The sequence below is a fragment of the Mus caroli genome, unplaced genomic scaffold (genome assembly GCF_978045245.1).
Source record: "Mus caroli unplaced genomic scaffold, Mus_caroli_1 scaffold_18, whole genome shotgun sequence".
Taxonomy (NCBI): domain Eukaryota; kingdom Metazoa; phylum Chordata; class Mammalia; order Rodentia; family Muridae; genus Mus; species Mus caroli.
Window position 1 is genome coordinate 6306925 of NW_028227273.1, and position 13418 is coordinate 6320342.

Genomic DNA, 13418 nt, shown 5'->3' on the forward strand with positions numbered 1-13418 from the left:
GATTTGGGCAGGGGGGCAGGGTATCATTCAATTAAACTTTTAAGGATGAAGATGCTGGACAAAGTCAAAGTACAGCAAAATCTTAATTCAAAAGAAACTTTTCCCCATTTTTCTTTGTATTTCTTTTTTTAACATAAACCACAAGGGCATGTTTTTATCAGTTTCCTAAATCCTTTACTTCTGAGGATATGTAAAAAATTCAAAGTAACTATACACCTTTAACCCTAGTACTTAGGCGACAGAGGCAAATGGATATCTGTGAGTTCCAGGCCAGCCAGTGCTACATAGTAAAACCCTTTCTCAAAAGGGAAACAACAAAAATCACTATTAGCACCACATCACTGCAGAATCTAATATTAAATTCTGCTCCGTGAATCCGCAAGGTAAGAATATTTCTACAAATTAGAAACTCTTTTCAAAGCTGGATGTGATGCTACGTATCTGTGACCTAAGATTCAGACGGCTGAGGTGCGACAATCAATAGTTTGAGACCAGTGTGAACACACAGCAAGCTCTTGTCTGAAACATAAAGAGAGAGAGGGCCAGCAAGATGACTCATCAGGTGAAAGGACTGTCACATCCCTGTAACTTCTGCTGACTTGAAAACCAACTCCCACAGGAGTCCTGACCTCTACCTGCCCATGTGCCCCCGTCTGTTCCCAATCTGTTTTCCTATGCATATATTTTCATGTATCAATTTCAATTCAAAGCACTTCTCAAACAAATAAGACAAGCTTCTGGGGCCAAAAGAACGAAATCTGTGTTACTAAGAAAGAACTCTCCGAAAGGCAGAGAGCGGCTGAAGAGACGGGTCAGGGTTCAATTCTCAGCAGCCACACTGCGCAGCTCACAACTACCTATAACTGCAGGTACAGGTGTTCTGACAGTAGTTTCCTTAGGCAATTGCACACAGGTGATTGCATACATACACACTGGCACACACTACCACGTAAAATTCAAATTTTCTAAAAGGCAAGAAAATTCTTGCCTTCTTTACACCTGCAAACTCTAGTCTAGTATGATGCCTCTACCTGTAACACCAGGATTCAAGATATGGAGGCCAGAGGACCAGAAGCCCAAGGTCAGTCTCAGCTACACAAGAGGCTTAGAGACAGACTCACACACACACTCACACACAGTACACAAACACACACACAAACACACAGCACAGGTGCACCACACACACACACACATACCCCAAAGCTATGAAGATAGTTGACAACAAATTATTCTGTTAATTTATCAGCATATAACTACTTGGGAAGAATGAAAATGTGTGTTGACAGCAAAAGGACAGCTACTTTTATGGCACACATACTAAAGATGTATGATAGTAGCTTACAAATGGCTACTTAAAAGAGCTTTGTTTAGACTTTCAGGGCTTTGGCAACTCTGTATGTATACATGCTAATGAAATCAAGACACAGTAAGCAATAAATCCGACTCTAAGATCACAGCAGACACACCTCCTTGGGTATAAAAATGACTCTTGCTCACAACTCCAGTCTTAGCACCTAAGTAGAGTAAATGCTCAAAAGTGTTTGCCCAGGGTTTTTGTTTGTTTATTGCTTTATGTAACAGAAAATTAGGTTGAGGGAAATTAAAAATATATATATATATCAATCAAAATTGGGTCAAGACCTGTGAACAGGGGCTGTACTTAGTACTTTGTACTTAGTACTTTGCTTCTAAAGGAGCTCTGGTATGGAGTGAGTGAGGAGTGTGAGGAACGCAAAGGCCGCAGTCAGTGATGGTTACCCATGTTATGGCATGTCAGCATGCACCCTTACTGTATATACTATACAGGCACTTCACCTGTTTACCTGTACTAAACCCACACGCCAAGCCTAATCTTGAGAAATACATAAGGTAATCTCAATTCAAGGACATTCGACAAAATTCCTAAAAACTAGTTGTGGAATAAAAAGGGACATTAGAGAAAAATCAGGCAAATCTGAATGATTTGTCTAATTAACAGTAATACTGGAATCTTGTTTCCTTGCCTGTGACAAGGCACCAGAGTGTGTAAGACACTCATCAGACAAACTGGGTAAGGTTTTGCATGTTTTCTGCAGATGCAAAACTATTCTAAAATAAAGTTTGTTTAAATAAAAACTAATTGATTCTGGAGGAAACGAGACCATATTTAAATTTAAAAGTAGTTCTTCTCTTCCCACCTTTACTTATAAAAACAGATCTTTCTATTCAACTTCACACCTCACACCACAAATCTTACTTTTTCTTTATTCAGAGTAGGCAGAAAGTATATATCTAAAATAAGGCTCTAAGGGTGTCTTGCTGGCAAATAAATATATTCTATGTAACTTGCCGTTCAAGGACGTATCTTTTAATTAGGGTAAGAAGACCTAAAAGATAATAAAACATGAAGGAACCCCTCTTGTCCAACTCCATTGCTCTTTTGATAGAGCTTACTTAGCACATGGTAGTTAATGTTTTTTAATTTTGTTAAATCAGTGAGGCAGTAGAGAATGCTACAGCCTGAAAGAATTATATGCTATTACAAAAGGGAAAGAGTTTATGGTTGAAAGTAAAGATGGATCTAGAAGTCTGTGATTCCAAGGCTCATAGAACAATCAGTATTTCAGCCAGGCCTTACACTCGAGTGTCCAAGTGTATTTCCAACAGATCAAAAGATACTGTCAACATAAATATAAATATAAATTGTAGTACCATACTGAGGTATAATAATTAAGTTTCTGCAGAACAGTAGAAGTTTAAGATGGAAGAAAGAAGACTGGAACCAAAGTGTGAAAGTTAACAAAATAAATTTCATATGCAAGCTTAATTTAAAGGGGGGAGGGGGAGGGGGAGTGGTGCATGCCTTTAATCCCAGCACTTGGGAGGCTGAGGCAGGTGGATCTCTGAGTTTGAGGCCAGCCTGGTCTACAGAGAGAGTTCCAGGAACCAGCCAAACAAACAAACAAAATAAATTAATAATAAACAGGGTGGCCATTTGGGTGACATTATTAGCATGGAAGTTCTCCAGTAGAAAGCAACACCTGCCTTTTCCAAGAAACCTCTCCTACCCTCCAAGTTTTCTATGACTTCCTTCCCCACTGACTCTTTATTTTTTTTTAAAGATTCATTAATTTTATTTTATGTGAGTACACTGTAGCTGTCTTCAGATACACCAGAAGAGGGCGTCAGATCTTGTAACGGATGGTTGTGAGCCACCATGTGGTTGTTGGGATTTGAACTCAGGACCTTCAGAAGAGCAGTCGGTGCTCTTAACCACTGAGCCATCTCACCAGCCCCCCACTGACTCTTTTACACTCACTCTCTTAATCTGACTTTTATTACGGTTTAACTCCTGTACTGTCTCAGTTGTGTTTTACTTCTTCAACCTAATGCCCTGGGCACTCAAAACTATAACTGGAAGACTGTTTGCATTTACATAAAACCCAGTTATTAATACACAATCTAAAACCAACAACAAAAAACAGAAAATAAAAAAATATCACTCTTAAGTTAAAAAAAAAAAAAGGACATGAATTTGGGTGGGTGCAAAGATGTGGTGGATCTGGGGAGTCCCACTGTATGACAGTCTTAAAGAATAAGAATATTATTTTAAAAATAACCATTCTTTTGAGTTGTTAAAACAAACAGCAACAAAACACATAAAGTTAACTGTGGTGGTACACACCTATAAAACCAGCTCTTGGGAGACAGAGGCCGGTGGATCAGGAATTTAAAGTTGTCCTCATCTACACAAGAGGCTGATCTCGTCAAGGTCCTGTCTTGAACAAACAAACCAAAACTACATGCAAGCAAGCCACCCAGGTGACGCACCCTACAATTCCAGCATTCCTGGTGCAGAGAGGCAGGTGGTTCTCTGAGAATTGCAAGCCAGCCTAATCTACATAGCAAGTTCCAGGACTTCCAGGGCTCCACAGTGAGAGCATGTCTCAAAACAACAATAGGGCCAGGCAGTGGTGGCACACACCTTTAATCCCAGCACTCGGGAGGCAGAGTCAGGTGGATTTCTGAGTTCAAGACCAGCCTGGTCTACAGAGTGAGTTCCCAGGAAAGCCAGGGATACACAGAGAAACCCTGTCTCACAAAACAAAACAACAAAACAAAACAAAAAAACAACAACAAAAGGAAGCTGCAGAAGCAGGAGGGTCACTCCAACTTTGAAGCCAGCCTGGACCACAGAGTGAAAGCCTTCTCAAAATCACACACACACACACACACACACACACTCACACTTGCAGTTTGAGTAGTACTTTTAAATTTCACTTTACTTTAAACTGTTTGCAGTGTTCCAGTCTTCCGGCTTTATGTAAATGTCTCTTCACTTCTCTTCAGTTCATTTACTTTTCTTCCTCAACTATGAACTGTTCTCAGTGGTCGGTACACACTCATTTTCCAGTCTATCTTCTTTCCTACAGAAAGCTTTACAGCATCTCTTCAATACCTTCATTAACTTCACTAGAACATTCAAACGAAGTTGGAACGATTTCTCCAGAACTCTAAAAATGTAAGATGTTTCCTTCTTATGGTTTAACAATAAAGTAAAACTAAGTAATAACACAAACATGTTACAGAAACAAATAAAATTGCCAATCAAAAAATGACGCATGATCTATGACTGTAAAGACATTCTAAAACTTCACTCTCCAATAGTTTATTTTTTTAACTTTAATCATTTTCTCTTTCACTTTTATATACTATAATTTCCACTTATGAATTCTGCTCAAATCTGACTGCATACAAAACTAGTATTTATCCTTAAAAAGATAATTTCATTGCTAATCTATGTAAAAAGAAACAAATGAGTTTTTTTTCATAAGCTCGAAATAATGCCAGAATGTTATCATTTCAGATTCATTAGAATCGCTCGGTATTGGCTTTGAAATTAAAACGATTTTTCTAAAGAGTCAGGGAATTCTTTATAAAAAGACATTGTCCTGTCGCTCTTTGAGGATACCAAACACTGCTGAAATTTTAAGATGAATCATCAAAGTGGCAGCGAATGGCAAAAATGGCAATAGACACCTTACCAGAATTGCAAAGGAAAGCCATTCTACGATCCAGGTGAAACAACTAGACGTGATCGGTTCAGCTTTTTCCACTTCCTCTTATTAGAGCGCAGAAGCCAAGACTATACCATTACAAAGCCCCTGCTGCGAGAGAAGCCTCAAGCTCTCTGGCCGCTAGAGCACTCTATTGCACTCAGCCGGCCACGTGGCTGTCACAATCAGAAGACAGGAGAAAAGAGCACCAACTAACCTGGAAATAATTAACCGCTCACCGCGGAGTTGCAAGTAAGAAAAAAAAAAAAGTCTGTCATTTCTCTGCACTTATGACTCCTCCCACCACCACCCAAAAGGTGGAAAAAGGAAAGCTTTAAAGCAGAAACCAAGTGCAAGAAGATCTCGAGAGCGCGGCTTCCCAATGAAATTGCTACCCCAACTCGCGTGAGGGGCGGCGGTGGGAACCCAGGCATTTTGCTGGAAGGCAGCCGGGGGCGGAGTTTGCAGTGCAAGACCGAGCCCCGAGCACGTGGACTCCCTGCCCCTAACCTTCCCGGCTCCGCTTCGGGCAGCCGGGCACTGCACGCCGGCCGGCACCCAAGCTCAAGGCCGCGGACCACCGCGCACCCTCCCTGCCCGAGCGCCGGGCCGGAGGGCAGAAGTAACCTCGGCCCCGAAGGAGATGGCGAACAGGAAGTGCACATGTTGCAACGCCGAAACAGTCCAAGTCCCACCCTCACCCCACCCCACCCCACCCCCGGCCAGCCAGGCTTGGGGGCGCCTCGGGCCGCGAACACGGGGCTGGGGTCGCCACCCCACATCCGGGCCCCGCGCCCGAAGTTTACGCGGGTCCTCCTGGGCACTACTTCTCCGGGCCCAGCCATCCCGCCCGGGCCGGGCCGGACCGGGACTTCACGCCGCGCGCGTCCCGCTCGGATGGGAACCGGAGCGGCGACGTGGCTGGCGCGGGCTCCCCGGGACTCTTAGAGCAGCAACTCCCCGGGTCGCAGGTTTCCGCCTGGGCGTCCTCTGCCCTCGGTGGCTCCGGCTGCGCGACGCCCCCTCCGGTACGGTCATTACCTCGGGAGAAAACTCCTAACTCCTCACTCCCGGAGAACCCGTGCTCGCCTCGGTTCCACACCCCCGGGGCAGCCCACGCTGTGCCGGAGCCGCGCGCCGGGAACACCCCCGCGCAGGGGCGCCAATTCTTCACGGGACACAAAAATGTCCCGGCGCGTCACGGGACAGCCGCCTCCGCGCCCCCACACCCAGGGCCGGCCGCACGCGCTGCCTCCGCGCCGCGCGACCCCGGGGACTCACCGTCACTCGGCCGCCGCGAACCAGAGGCGAGGGCCGGGCCGGGCCAGACACAATATGGCAGAGCACCGCAGCTGCTCCCGTGGCTCCCAGCAGCCGCCTCCGGGACACCCAGGCGCGAGCAGGCAGTGGCAGCTGCGGTGGCGGCCGCCGCAGCACCACATCCCCCTCCCCCCCTCCTGCTCGCTTCCTCCCCTCCTCCCCGCCCCGCTGCCATGACAACGCGGCGCCAAGGCGCTTGGCCCCGCCCCTCCTTCCGTCCCGCCTCCTGCAGCCCGCCCTTGCCTCGTCCCGCCTCCTACCAGGGCGGCGGCCGCCCCTCCGAGCTGTCCTGCAGGCGGGTGGGGGAAGGTGGCGTCCGGAAGGGTGGAGCGGGCTCGGAAGGCAAAGCGAGGGGACGCCGGGGTTTACGGAGCTGGGCGTGCAGGCGGGAAAATGAAAAGCCCTCGCCTGTCGCCCGGAAGGACCTATGGGAGGGCGACCGAGGCGCGGCGCGGCTGCTGAGTGGACGAGCTGGCGCGGGACGCGCGAGTGTCCGCCCGCGACGCGTGTGCTGGGGCTGCCGCGACGGTCCGAACAGCCCTGTGGCTTTGAAAGTGTGGGGACCGGGAAGCTTTCTTGAGAACAGCGCTACCTTCTTCTGACTGAAGTGCCCTGGAAACTATGCAGAGCAGATTTTAGAGGGGAAATGGGGCTTTGGAATCAGATTCAAATTTTACTAAAGATTTTCTGTGAGTCTGTCTCCCAAAGTAAAAACCAGTAATAAAAGGCAAAACAGCAACAAAAAAAAATGTACAGAGCTCTCCCTAATTGCTTTGTACAGTAGTAAGGAGTTGATATGCATTGTACACGTATTGCCTACACTGTATTGCGGGTACAGTGCTGCTAGATAAAACGGGAGTGTCCAGTTAATTCTGAATTCCAGACAAATGTAGAATAATTTTTAATGTTAAGGACATTCCCTTCGGGGTATACTTTCTTCATGTTTTGGTGAATCTGCCAACTCTACAATTTCAGGAATTCCCTTTACATAGAAGGAAACTGAAGCCTAGAAGTGGCCTATCCAACTGCCCTTGGTCGTGCAGGTTTATGTATCTGTACTGGGTAGGGTGAGGCTGGAGGAGTGCCATGATTTAAAGGTCACCCTGGTCTTCATAAGAAGTTTCTGTCTCATCCAGGCGGTGGTGGCCCAAGCCTTTAATCCCAGCACTTGGGAGGCAGAGGCAGGCAGATTTCAGAGTTCGAGGCCAGCCTGGTCTACAGAGTGAGTTCCAGGACAGCCAGGACTACACAGAGAAACCCTGTCTCGAAAAAAACAAAAAAAGAAGAAATTTCTGTCTCAAAGGGAAAGCAGGGTATAGTGGCTCATTCCTGTAATCCTGGAATTTGGAAGGAGGACATAGGAGACTCAGATGCTTAAGGCCATCTACATAGGGAGAGAGAGAGAGAGAGAGAGAGAGAGAGAGAGAGAGAGAGAGAGAGAGAGAGAGGAATAGTCTCTCTTGAATTTCTAAAGAATTTTAAAAGAATTTCTAAAAGAAAACTATAGTTTGAGTTTACTGTTATCATTATGAACCTGGAAATTAAACCTTTCAATTTCTTTTTTTTTAATATTTTTATTAGGTATTTTCCTAACATTTCCAATGCTATCCCAAAAGTCCCCCATACCCTCCTCCCCCACTTCCCTACCCACCCACTCCCACTTCTTGGCCCTGGCGTTCCCCTGGACTGGGGCATATAAAGTTTGTGTGTCCAATGGGCCTCTCTTTCCAGTGATGGCCGACTAGGCCATCTTTTGATACATATGCAGCTAGAGTCAAGAGCTCCGGGGTACTGGTTAGTTCATCATGTTGTTGCACCTATAGGGTTGCAGATCCCTTTAGCTCCTTGGATACTTTCTCTAGCTCCTCCATTGGGGGCCCTGTGATCCATCCAATAGCTGACTGTGAGCATCGACCTTTCAATTTCTATACCCAGTTCTTTAAAAACCATGCTACTGATACCTGTTTCACACAGATATGAATGGATTAAGAGAAAGGGTCTCTAAAACGGAGACATTGCCCCGTCTGCTTGCTCAACAGAGCTTCATTTGGTTCCTGATGAGTGGACGTTAACTATTCAATGTCTTTGCATATAAAATGACTGAATATGAAGCAGGCTATCTGCTCTCAGTAAAGTAGATGAGCTGTGAGTATGGCAGAGATGCAGAGGAATTGTAGGCACCCTGAGGCACAAGAACAAAGCCAGAAATATCTGATTTCCTCATTCCACAAACAACATTATTCGTATGATCCATGTAAACTCATCTACCAGTTTTCTTCAGAGTATGAAATCTCAAGGCAAATGTACGATGTGCTTCAGCTGGAGGAGCAACATCTACTGCAAATCTCCTTACATAACATCACTGTTGCCCCCCACTCATGTAGACAAACTAAAGAAGATACAGAAGAGAGAGAACACGAGAAGGAAGGGAAGAGCAAGGAAAGATGGCTTTTAAGAAACCAAGTTCAGCCGGGCAGTGGTGGCGCACGCCTTTATTCCCAGCACTCGGGAGGCAGAGGCAGGCAGATCTCTGTGAGTTCAAACCCAGCCTGATCTACAGAAAGAGTCCCAGGACAATCAGGGCTGCACAGAGAAACCCCGTCTCAAAACAAACAAACACACAAAAAACAATAACAACAAAAATAAGCCACAACTTCAGTGTCTCAGCCAAGGTTATCTGCTAGCCTTTCACCTCCTGACAAAGATGGACTAATATTGCTAATATAGTATTTGAAATATAGAATGAACTTATATTTTATGTAGTTCTTTCTCCCATTCATCATTTCATCTATTTTAAACTCAAGTAGCTAAATGATCTTCCTGAACTCCAAAGGAATCATAAAAATTGAAAGCTGCAGATAGTTCAGAGATAAATCACCCCAGGAGCCAGCCTACCATAAAATAGATAAACCCAGAAAAAAATATATACCTTATCCAAGGTCAAGTAATGAATTTTCTGCATCTTCATCCATTAAGCCTTCTTTGCTGGTCCTCTGCAGTGACTGATCACACCCAGAAAGACTGGGCACGTTTGTACAACCCCAACCTGTAAAGTTCAAGCGTTTTAGCAAATCTGTTACACTTAGTTCAAAGTCTGGAGATTCTTGTATACCAAGAGGCTAATTTAGAGGACTTTGAACATCCACCAAGGAAAAGCTCTGATTAACGATAATGAGGATCCAGAAGGGGCAGCTTTTCCCTTGAGTTTACAAGAGTAAGCAGTCTAAAAGAGCAAAACTTTACCTCTTAAACAAAAAACAGCCCCAGGCTTCAGATTTATTCTTTCTTCAGAATACTTCTGTTGTGTGATTTTGTGCCCTCGGGGGACATGGACAAATACCTACGCACCCCAAATAGGGGACAAATACAAGCCATCAAAGTGCAACTTATCGAACCAATGTGTTTTGTTGGAGTTTCTTACAGGAGTACAGGGGTAGGGAGGGTGTGTTAGTGGAGGAACAGAAATTACTCAGAGATCAGCATTACCAAAAGCCCACTCCAGCATGAGGACACCTCGTGAAAGTTGGAAACTGGGGACCCAGGGCACAACCTGCAAGTTGGAGATAGCCCTTTCTAAGCAGTTCAGTCGGTCTCTGCTCCTTCCAGGTAGTTTGGCTTATCTTTGGTTCTAGGCAGCTTGTTTGGTCTGATAGTGCCTCCCAGTAGTCCTTACTGCTTACATATGCTTGGACTGGGAGGAGCCTACTTCAACTGGTAAATTTCAGGGACTTCCTGAAACCTTTGTTAGTCTATTTCCCTATCTTACAAGCTTCCCCAAGGGATGAAAGGAATGTTTAGCTTCCCTTTAAAATATCCTGCATCTTAATGAGCTTTCCTCCAAACTGGAATGTTTTTATTTGGGGGTAAACAGCTACACAACAATTTTAAAGAAACTTACTCAGTATAGGTTTACTGGAAAACTAATACGTTAGAAAATAAATTGTTTAAGAATAGGCAAAAGAAGCCGGGTGTGGTGGCGCATGCCTTTAATCCCAGCACTGGGGAGGCAGAGGCAGGCGGATTTCTGAGTTCAAGGCCAGCCTGGTCTACAGAGTGAGTTCCAGGACAGCCAGGGCTATACAGAGAAACCCTGGGGGGTGGGGGGGGCAGAATAGGCAAAAGAGGAAGAGAGGAGGCAGGAAAGAGATACCAGCTTTTGGGAAGGGGACAGTAGGAGGCAAGACATGTAGATAGCTGAGACCCGGTTTCAGTGGCCCCATCCGTTTGGATCCTCTACCAGAGGATTTAATTTAGTATGGCTTATAATTTGGATGTTAGTTCTTGTGCCCAGCGATTGAGTTATCATTGATTCTGAACTTGAAAAAGAAAAAAGAAAAAAAAAATAGGCAAACATACTTGCAAGCACTTGCGATCCAAGCACTCGGACAGAAAGGAATGGGAAGATTGCTCCAAGTTCCAAGTCAGCCTGTTCCACATAGCGGGTTCCACAGTAGCCTCGAAGACAGAGTTCAGCCATGTTTCAAAGATGAATTGGGGTACCAAGCGCGGCAGTGCACACCTTTAATCCCAGAAAGGAACCTAGCAAAACCCAACACTGCAGATTCATGGCTGTTTTCATTTGGAAAGTTGCATAGATAAGCTTGCTCAAGTTATCTAGTGGCAAGCAACAGAAATGCAAGCCAACTGGCTACATAAGAGATATCTGATACAAAACCAGGCAGGGATTACTTGAGAACCAGCCCTGGTGAGCTCAGCTAGAGCTGCAAGAACTTGCTTCTGTCTCTCTTCTCTCTCTCCTTATCAGGTTGGTCTTGACATTTCTTTGTGAGCCTCCTTCACTCATGTGGATGGGTCTTTTTGCTCACTTATCCGATTCCATGTGGCCTAACCAAGCTGCCCCAAATAGCAGCATCCACATTCCATGTCTACCTAGCTAGACTGCTGAACGACTAGCAGTCATTTCCTGACTGGGTCTCAAGGACAGCAGGAGTTGTAATGAGAGAAGGCTGTGTCGTCTAAGTACTTACATACGGGGCTCAGCAAACTATTGTCCCAATAGCTAAATCCAGCCCGTTTCCTACAGTCTTTGATTTGCTTTAGGGTGGGGGGGGGGAAGGCAAGCATGTGTCACAGCACACGTATAGATATGAGGGAACAACTTGTACTTGCAAGAAGAGTCAGCTCTCTCCTACTATGACCTGAGTCCCAGGAACCAAACTCAGGTCAGCAGGCTCTTCAGCAAGCCTCTATGCACACAGCCATCTCCCTGGTGTGTATATGAAAGGTCAGTGGGTCATCACTGTGTGTATGTATCTGCCTGTTGTCCAAGGGTACTTCTACATTACAGCAACATGGCTGGGTGATAGTGACAGAGAAACTACAGACCTTTACAGTACAAGTTGGCCAAGTCCTGCATTAAGGCAGTCAGATGTAGAGATGCGAGCACACTGAAAGACACAGGGAGAAGTCAGTTTGGGCTATCTCAGCTCTGAGGGAGAACAGCCCCGAACTCTCTCTTTAGGAACAGGATAGTGTTGGGGAAAGGCTGCTGAGAACGTATTCCGAGAGAGGAGCTATTTGAAAGTCCAAACGTGGGAAAGAAAACGGCCAGTCTCAAGAAGGAGCTGAACACTTTACGCAAAGGGCACGGGGTGTGACGCGGGGGAGCACGGGGTGTGACGCGGGGGGGAGGAGCCTGCCACCCCAGACGCCTTTGAATGATTCACTCATAGCAGATTTTGTGAACCCTCTGTATATATAGTTGGTTCTTGCTGAGATGAACTGGCCAAGGCACAGGTTTGTGATACATGAAACCTTCTTAAATGGCCATAAGTTTAAACATTACTTTGAGAGACAGATAGACAAAGAGAATGAGACAGACAGACACTAAGTTGCCCGAGACTTCAGGCTGGGAAAATACAATGAAGTCTAGAGTTCATCGTTCTGGTTGACATAAAATCATTGCAGGGGAAAACATTTCATTAAAATGTCTGTTTAGGGGCCTGGAGAGATGGTCTATTGGTTAAGAGCATTTGCTGCTCTTGCAGAGGACCCAAATTTCCTTCCTAGAATTCACACCAGGTAGCTCACAACTGACTGCAGCTCCAGCTCTAGGGGCATCCAATGCCTCTAGCTTCATGCACTCATACATATATGTACACACATATATACAGATATGCATATATATATACACACATGTATACAGATATGAACACACATATATACAATATCTACACACATACATACAAATATGTACACACATATATATAAATATGCATACACACAATTTAAAAGTCTACAGGGCTGGATGTGGTAGCTCAAGTTCATGGCCTTAGCACTTAGGAGCTACAGAGGGAAACTTTGGGCTCAGGTTTAGCCCAGGTTACAAAAGTCTGTTGAGTCAACAGAAATGACGAGCTCTAAGAAACTTGGAGTTCTTGCTATTCAAAGTTGACTGAGAACAGTCAGCTGCTTTGGCACCAGAGAATGTTCTGGAAATGTAAAATTTTAGGTCCTGCTCCAGACCACTGAATAAAAAACTTCATTAAAAAAAAAAATCAGCCTGGCGTGGTGGTGCATGCCTTTAATCCCAGCACTTGGGAGGCAGAGGCAGGCAGGATTTCTGAGTTCCAGGCCAGCTTGGTCTACAAAGTGAGTTCCAGGACAGCCAGGGTTATACAGAGAAACCCTGTCTCAAAAAAACAACAAAACAAAACAAAACAAAAAAAGCAGCGGGGCAATGGTGGTGCACATGCCTTTAATACCAGCACTCCAAAGGCAGAAAAAAGTAAGCAGATCTCTGTGAGTTTGGGACCAGACTGGTCTATAGGGCAGGACAGCCAGGGCTATACTGTCTGGAAAAAACAAAACAAAACAACAATAACAACAAAAATCTCATGAGTAATTCTGTAACAGAAGAAAAGAATCAATACTATAAAAATATATTTATCTCTTAGGGAGAGGGGTATGCATGCCAAAGGCACCTGTGGAGGTCAGAGGACAACTTGTGGAAGCCAATTCTTTCTTTCTGCCATATGGGTTCCAGGGAGGATTGAACTCTGGTAGTCAGTCTCAGTGACTAGTACCTTCCCCAGCTGAGCC

At 45.3% G+C, this 13418-nt stretch overlaps 1 protein-coding gene across 4 annotated transcripts in view; it reads right to left on the bottom strand.

Moving 5' to 3' along the window:
• Positions 1-6476, bottom strand: part of Foxn2 (forkhead box N2) — a 42832-nt gene extending 36356 nt beyond the window's left edge. Inside the window, exon 1 of one of the 4 annotated variants that reach the window (XM_021186453.3) lies at positions 6318-6476. The gene's annotated coding sequence lies outside the window, so the exon portion shown is untranslated. Of the gene's footprint in view, positions 1-4265; positions 4521-5024; positions 5698-6077; positions 6264-6317 lie in introns of those variants that run through there. The other 3 variants (XM_029471336.2, XM_029471334.2, XM_029471333.1) reach the window with 3 other exon arrangements.
• Positions 6477-13418: the final 6942 nt, after the last annotated feature.